Here is an 8,642-nt window from a genome sequence, read left to right on the forward strand (position 1 = left end):
AAGAGACCTACTCTATCAAAAATATATATATATATATACACACACATATATATATATATATATGTACATGTCTATAACAAAAAATACGTGAGTACAACAAATTTTTATTCTCATTTGAAAAATCGAGAAATAATTTTTACAACTTTTTTATTCCAATTATAGTAATCTATTCTATTTTAAAGAGATGCTAATCTATTCAATAATAAGAGAATTATTGTGTTTTACACATATTTTTCAGCTGTATTTTTTTAAAAAAAAACATAATATATTCGTTAAATTTCGGACAAAAAAACTCACAAATAATTTTTTTTGGATAGCCATTTACTAATCAGAAAGGGTTAAAGATTAGCGGAAATAAGATATCACATTCTTCGAAAAACTTGGGTTTTGGCGAACTTAAGGATAGCAACAAGGGCGTTCTAGTTAGGGGTGTAAACGAACCGAACACGTTCACGAACTTTTCGAGCCGATTCGAATAATATTTGANAACACTTTAAATATCCAAGTATCAACGTTTGTTCAAAAGTCAAACCCTAACAATTTGTTTCTCTCATCTTTCTCTCACCATTTCAAATCCGCCGCTGCTCATATTTCTTCTCTGTAAGATTCAAGATCTTCGCTGATAGTTCTCGACTTTTTTGTAATATCAGTTGTGTCATCTCATATCTCAGTTGCTTCATCATCGATTAAGGTATACACTTCCTCATTGTGGTTTTATTTTAGTTTTTTTTGTTTAAATACTGCATTTTTAATCATGGATCTTCGTCTTTTTCTCCATCCTCTTTGTGTTTGTGGTATCTGGTGATATATATCAAGCTTCCACAACTCTATTGTGCATCATCTTTGGAGGTAATTTTATTTGAGTTCAAGTTTGTAGAACCCCGTAAATGCTAGTATTATTTAACAAGAGATACGAATTTTTTTGATATTTCAAAATATTGTCAGTACAAGATATGGATTATTGAGTTATTGAATATGGCAACAGCTTGTTCGATTGCAAATTCAATGAGTCCAGTTGTAAGTTCTGATGAGATAGTTGAACAAACCATTAATAATGAGGATGCTGCAAATTTACTCGTGGAAGAAGAAGATAATATGTTCCATAAACCTAAAAGGCAGAAGAGGTCCGGTGTATGGTTAGAAATGACTGAAGTTGTTGATTCAAATGGTGATGATAAATATTAGTGTAAACATTGCTGGATGTATTTAGCAAAAATTAAATCAGGTACGACAACACATCTGAAACTTCATTTATCCCATTGTTGTAAATATTTGGAGGCTAAGAAGAAGCTTGAAGACAAATGAAACAACTTGTTTTTGCTCCTGTTGGTGTAAATCCGACATATTTACCTCCATTCCATGATGTAAAATTCAGCATGGAACTTATGAAAGAGACAGCAGCGACATGGATTCTTATGCATGATCACCCTTTTTCAATATTGGAAGAAGAAGGATTTAACATGTTTTGTAGACGTGGAATGCCCGAGTGGATTGGGGTATCCTGAGCCACTGCGAAAAAAAATTGTTTCATGATCTATGAGATGGAGAAAAAAATGTTGTGTAATGTATTGAAGACAGTGAGAAATATTAGCTTGACTACAGACTTGTGGAAATCAAAGAATTAGAAAATCGAGTATATGGTAATCACAGGACACTGGATTGACTCGAATTGGAAACTGAACAAACGTGTTCTTAGTTTTGCTAATATCCCCTCTCCTCGTTGTGGCCCTCAAATATCCGATACTGTTATAAAGTGTGCAAGGGAATGGGGACTTGAGAATAAGGTGTACACTGTATCTGTTGATAATGCAAGTGTGAATGATGCTGCAATTAAGTATATGAAGGAAGATTTTTCTAGAATAAAAAATAATATAGTTTGTGGAGGAAAGTTGTTTCATGTTATGTGTTGTGCCCATATTTTTAATCTTATAGCACAAGATGGCCGAAATGAAATCAAGGATATAATTAATATCATTCGACAAAGTGTTGATGTTATCAGGCGGACAGATGCAAGGCTTCTTAAATTTTATGAGATTATTAAGCAGTTAAAGTTAGATGAAAGGAAATTGATTGACGACTGCAAAACTAGGTGGAATTCAACATATGAGATGCTGAAAGTTGCGATATCTTTGAAAGAAGTTTTTCCAAGATTCAAGGATCGAGAACCAAGTTATATTGATTGTTCTATGGAGGAAGATTGAGAGAAATTACAAAAGGTGTTTCCTATGATAAAATTATTTTATGATGCTACAATGATAATTTCAGGAACCGAGTATCCCACCTCCAATTTGTTTTTGAATGAAGTTTATCGAGTAAAGATGGTTTTAGATGAAAAATCCCTTGATGAAGAAGAGTTCATTCGCAAAATGGTTCAAAAAATGAAAAGTAAGTTTGATAAATATTGGGGAGAGTGCAATTTATTGATGTCTATATGTTCTATTTTGGGTCCAAGGTGTAAAATACGAGTGCTTGAATTTACTTTCCCAAGACTTTATTCCACAGGAGATGCACAAGATAATATTATGAATGTTCGAAGAGTTTTGTATGATATTTACAAGGAATATGCAGAAAGTGCTATTGAAAACCTCCAGGAATCAAAGAATGGTTCAGAATCTCTAGGGAGTAATCTATTGAGTCGAAGTGTGGAAGAAAATACTACTTTATCATCAGGATGGTTTGAATTTTCTTCTTATTTGAAAGAGATGGAAACTGTGCAACCAGAAAAATCTGAGTTGGATGTTTACTTGGAGGAAGGATGTCATCGATTTGATCCAAAAGAATAGTTTGATGCTTTGAGTTGGTGGAAGTTGAATGTGTACAAATTTCCGAAATTATCTTCCATGGCTAGAGATATTTGAGCTGTACCTATCACCACATTTGCTTCAGAGGCCACATTTAGTGCAGTCGTGTTATTGACAAGTATCGTGCTTCTTTAGCTTCTGCTACTGTGGAAATGTTGATGTGTGGAGGAGATTGGTGTCGAAAGCAATATGGAGTGGCGAGAAAGATGAAGGTATTTTTTATTCTAATTCTAAGCGAGTTTGTACTTTGTTACATAAGTTTTATTTTTATTGATTGCAGGCTGAAAAACAGCACAAGTCAATTGAGTTACCAGTCGATTGAACTCATTAATGGTATGTATATTTCACATGTGAAGATAACTAATTATGTTGGCTAGTTGCTACTCTCACATTTTGGTATATTTTCTTTGCTTTTCTCGTGCAAAAAATCTATAACTATTTTATTTAAATGCAGGATGGTAACTGCTTGATAAGTTGATTATGCTGGGAGGTTAGACTTTTGATATTTAAGTAGTTTAAAATGTTTTTGTTTTGAAAGGTAAGAAATCATATTAACTATCTTATTATTATTCTGTATTCACATTTTCATCAAATAGTGAAAATGCATTATAAATATAANGAGGTCCAACTTCCAAGACTTAGTCCAACTTCCAACACTCCAAATTGAAGAGTGTTGATCTTTAAATTTTGGGAGGTAAACAATTATGTATACTATCTTTTTTTTTCTGTTTTTTATAAATAAATTAAACATGTGAATTTTCTGAATGCAGGTATTTAAGAAAAGAACGGACTTTTGAACTATTTTGCTGAAGTTTGATAGTTAAATAGTGTTGATATTTAACTTTTGGAAGGTAAACATTATCTTTTTTTTTTCTATCATGTTTACTGTATTTATGCAAATAAACAAAACATACGAATTTTACTGTGTGCAGGTATTTGAGGAAGGATCTTCAAGTTTGGATGAAATGGCTTAACTGGAAATTTGATACATATTTTGTTTGATGAAAAATTGTAAATTGATGATTCAAAAGTGTAATGAAATCAAGGAGGACTAATATTTAATGGTTTGTTGTACTTGTTTTTTGGTGTAGATAGGTGATACATTTTAATATTTTTGAATAACAATTGAGCAATGAAACAAACCACCATTTCTAGTAGTGATTCGAATTATTCGATTTAGTATTTGAAAAGTTCGAATCGAATTCGAACTCGAGCCTCAGTTCGAATGGAGTTCGAATCGAAAGTAATAAAAGTTCGAGTTTCGAATCGAGCTTCGAATATGTTTATTCGAGCTCGAGCTCGAATACTGAAAATTTCTTAAAATTTGGTTCGATTCGATTCGTTTACCGCGCTAGTTCTAGTGCGTGAATAAATATCACTACAAAATTTGACCCTTCAATCGAACATGAATGAGGAAACAATGTATTCGTTTGGGCACAGAGCTAACACTATGCTAACTTTATCCGACACCATTCTGGCGTGTATGTGCGCCATGGATTCGTTTTTCTTACACCTTCAATTCGTGTATCCTACCACCAATGTTCAGGTATACATGCATTTTTGCACTTGTTTCTAGTGTTTGATTGATTTTTGTGGGCTTCTGTTCATTTTTTGTGTGTTTCTATTGTGGGTTTCGGGTTTTGAATATCAATTTGTTCCAGAAGAAACCGGATGGTGGCGACGATGAGGTAGATCCATTGTATTTCTTTGAGTGTTTTTTTCCCGATGGTTGTGAGTTGTTTGGCTGTGATTATGTGTGGGGATACATTGAATTTTTTGGTTTTGAGGTTTGTTTATTTTGTTGTATGATGACTTTTACTGAAAATTGAACAAGGAAAAGAAGTTGATGTTCTAACTCTTCAACGTTAGACTCTGTTTAGATTGGATTGGAAGATATTTTCATGGTTTAAAATCCGTTATTTTTCATGGGCTTATAAAGTAGTCAGCGTCACGGATTTCAAACAATGAAAAAATCTTCCAATCCAATCCAATCCAAACAATTACTTGCAGATTAGGCTGAGAATTTGTTGATTTTTTGTTTGAGCGTGAAACATTTTTTGTCTTAGGCATTTTCCTATCTGAAATTCCAAGGATTTTAAAATGTTTATGAAAAAACTTCCATCAAAGTCAAGTTTGGCCATTAAACAATTCGAAGTTCTAAATTATTGATTTTCCCACAGTTGGATTTTATTTTGGTAAATTCTTGGAGATGACCAAATTGTTTTTATTTTCTCATATTGCTTGTCGCACAAGGGTAAAGCAGTGTGAATGATCAAGCCACTGTCAAATTTTGTTATCCGACCATGCGAACATGCTGTCCTTGAAGCCATTATCTTTTCTACATTAGTTGCCTCCAGCATGGGCAATGTTTTATCGCTCCACTTCTGGTTTAGTGATACTACCTCACTCAATACTCTTAGCACTTTACATGACACTTAGATACTTAGATGTCTATCAAGCATTCGATTTAACCATCCAATGGTCATTGTGATTATGCTATTGGAAGTTTTTTAGAGCATCACCAAGTCCTCTTTTTTCTTGTTATGTGGCAACAGAGATCATGAAACCTTAAGCATGCCAAAAAGCAATGTTGTCTTTTAAGAAAAGCGAATGAAAAAACATTAGTAAATGTAGATGAGTAATGAGTTCATCAATAGAGTTGTATAAGACTCCCACATTGAAATTGACACTTGCCAAATATTTGGGCTCAATGCCTGCACACATTAAAGGATCCCGAAAAAATGTGTTGAACTAACAGAGAACTGATATGAAATTGGAAACTATAAATCAATGTTTCATATTTTCTGCTATTTTGTGCCATAAGTGTTCATGCTAATTACCGATGTCCATAGCATATCACCAATATTCTCAATGATGTGACTTGCGAGTTTTTTGTTTGGCATAGTTTTGGAAGCGGGATGATTTTTGCTGTATTAATTCTTCGACAAGATTGATAACTAATGAAGTGTATTTTTAATGAGTATATGTGGTTTTTTTTATTAGAAAAAGTGTCCATGTTTTCTTATTCATTTTAGATCGTGAATATTTGTCGAGGCCCGTATTTCGTATTTGAAAATTTGCGGAATTATTTGATTTTTTTCTTTAAAAGTAAATAATTTTCCTCATTCGTAAAATAAACTGATAAAAAGATTTAATGTTCAAAATAGCAGCGGAATTAAATATTTGTTTCAAAACCACAACTTAAAATAATTCATCGTGATAAAAATGAGTTTGCATAATAATGATAAATAAACTGAAGCATGAGGTCCTCGGGTTCCTACTACTGCCGACCCAAGCTAGCTCACTGGTCCCCGCCCTCGGTCTCGACCTCATCAGTACCTACAACAATCAAGTCTAATGAGTCTAAAGACTCAACATGCATATATCTTGAATAACAAGTACATATATCATAAAATCGCATGCAACGTAAAAATATCATATCGTAAAGCGTAACATAAAAATCGTGTCATGCATAATTATAAATACGTGCATAACTAAAAATCGTATGAAAAATGTTTGCTCGATAGAGCCCTGTCATAACATAGCATATCATAATTCTTTTGTAGAGATAATGTTCTACGCAAGTGGCCCATAACGTAACATCAATCGTCTGATCAGATTAAACCACAGTATACTGGGCGGTAGAGATCATCACAGCAGTTAAACTGGATATCCGTACCCATACAAAAACATAAACCGATCGTAAGTCACCGGATGAAGCAATAATCCCATAAGCGTAAGGTGGCCACAAGACATATCACATATATCTCAAAAATAAACATTTTATATTTTTATGCACGTAATATAATTAAAATCCTGTTTTATTTTACCACTTGAGTTGGATCGTTTCCAGGCTCACTGCGACCTAATTCTAACATGAGGAACATGCAAATAAACTTAACTTGACTAACCCTTAAAAAATCGAATAAAAAACGAGACAAATACGCCCAACAAACTTAGTATTCAACCATGACTTCTTACCAACCCAAACCAACATCAAAACATCGTTTAGCCATGATTAAAATACTCCTAAAATACTAAAAAAACATAACCATGGGGCTGCAATGCACGAAAATAGTGAATGGAGGCCAAAAATCGTGAAACGCTCTTTCGAGAGTCACTTTGGCACATTGCACCGTAAATTCTTGTTCGACCTCTAAACTTCACCAAATCACAAACGGCCAAAAACATGACCTTTCTAACTCAATAAGGTACTGTCCAATCCAAGACCATAGGCTAAAAGCCAACCAAAAGCTCGTACGTGACCTCTGAACCACAGCAAAGCTGCTATAAAACTCCAGCGGCAGCAGCTGTGCTTGCTTGCCTTCGTTTAAGAGGCTGCTGGTCATTGGGGGCTGAACCACCAACCAGAGTCCCTTACCAACATCCTAAGGTTGGTCTTGAACCATGGCTAAGGGCCCTAGGCCAACCACAATCCAAGCAAACACCCAAGGCAACCGAAACTTGAAACCGAGCNATCCAAGACCATAGGCTAAAAGCCAACCAAAAACTCGTACGTGACCTCTGAACCACAGCAAAGCTGCTATAAAATTCCAGCGGCAGCAGCTGTGCTTGCTTGCCTTCGTTTAAGAGGCTGCTGGTCATTGGGGGTTGAACCACCAACCAGAGTNTAATATAACAATAATAATTGATGAAATATTTATTGTATCAAAATTAAACAACAAATCAAGATAACCACTTAAATGGTATCAAGCATTTGATGTAAATTGATAACAACAAATAATTCATTTTTATACCTACAATAAAAAGAAATTAGCAAAATGAAAAGAAATAAAGAAAGAATATACAAAATATAAACAATCTTACTTCACCAAGAATTCATCCTCTTCACCTTGACATAATAGATTTAGCTTTCCATGAACTTACTTTTGATCAACACTAAAAACATCACTCATAAATTGGAAAATGAAAAATATATTGGAACTTAGAACTTTTATACACACTCACACTATATTTTACAATGAGATAGAATGATTCTCAAGCTAGCACAAGGCCTCTATTTATAGGCCAAATGAGAGAAAGAGTCAAAAATTCTATTAATGCAATGTAGTTGTAATAGTAGTCTTTGTCTCCTCCAATTTCAATTCCATGCCCCTTCTTTCAATGCTTTGTTCCACGACTTTAATCATCGAATTTGACTCAGCTCAAAACAGCAAACATGTGGGGAATTGTCTGTAGATGAATTTGCCACTTGGTTCACCTCATTTGGTTAAATATTGAAATAGGTATGATTTTTTTACTATATGCTGGTCATGGTGAAAGTAAATTTGTCCTCCTTTTGATATTTTCACAATTTGATCATCTTAACCAACTTTTTAGGCAATCATGTCTTCTGCAAAGTTGTAGATAATTTCTCAAGGATTCCAGAAATATTTGAATCACCTCCATTTGAATTTTCTAGCTTGAGTTACCATTATTTTACCAACACGTAGAAAACCTGAAAATAAAACATATTTACTAAGACATTTAAATATAAACACATAATACTAAAATAACATAATTTTATAATTTTAATGACACTTAAATTTTAAAATATAGGTTTTAACATATAATAAATTATTAATTTTAAGTTTCATCACACCCCCACACTATCTTATTACTAGTCCCTTAGTAAAAAAATTTATCGAAAAATCACAACTTATATTCTTTATTCCTTTTATATATTCAAATATACAAACATATTCATTTTAAAAACAAACTCATATACCGATTTATATATATATATATATATAGTTTCATTTAATATAATAATATATAATTAGATGTGTTTTTATTATTATTTTCACATAATATATAAAGTAACAATATATATATATATAT

The 8,642-nt window shown here is 33.0% G+C and overlaps 1 long non-coding RNA gene across 6 annotated transcripts; it reads left to right on the forward strand.

Moving 5' to 3' along the window:
- Positions 1 to 697: 697 nt before the first annotated feature.
- On the forward strand, positions 698 to 4,109 carry LOC140976650 (uncharacterized). Of its 6 annotated transcripts, XR_012175258.1 has the most exons (7): positions 698 to 849; positions 986 to 1,225; positions 1,376 to 3,013; positions 3,082 to 3,134; positions 3,256 to 3,291; positions 3,572 to 3,652; positions 3,734 to 4,101. It is a non-coding gene; the product is annotated as an uncharacterized lncRNA (long non-coding RNA). The 6 variants fall into 6 exon arrangements; XR_012175262.1 differs by lacking the exon at positions 3,572 to 3,652 and having other exon boundaries at positions 3,734 to 4,102; XR_012175257.1 differs by lacking the exon at positions 3,082 to 3,134 and having other exon boundaries at positions 3,734 to 4,100.
- Positions 4,110 to 8,642: the final 4,533 nt, after the last annotated feature.

This window comes from Primulina huaijiensis, chromosome 5 (genome assembly GCF_012295235.1).
Source record: "Primulina huaijiensis isolate GDHJ02 chromosome 5, ASM1229523v2, whole genome shotgun sequence".
Taxonomy (NCBI): domain Eukaryota; kingdom Viridiplantae; phylum Streptophyta; class Magnoliopsida; order Lamiales; family Gesneriaceae; genus Primulina; species Primulina huaijiensis.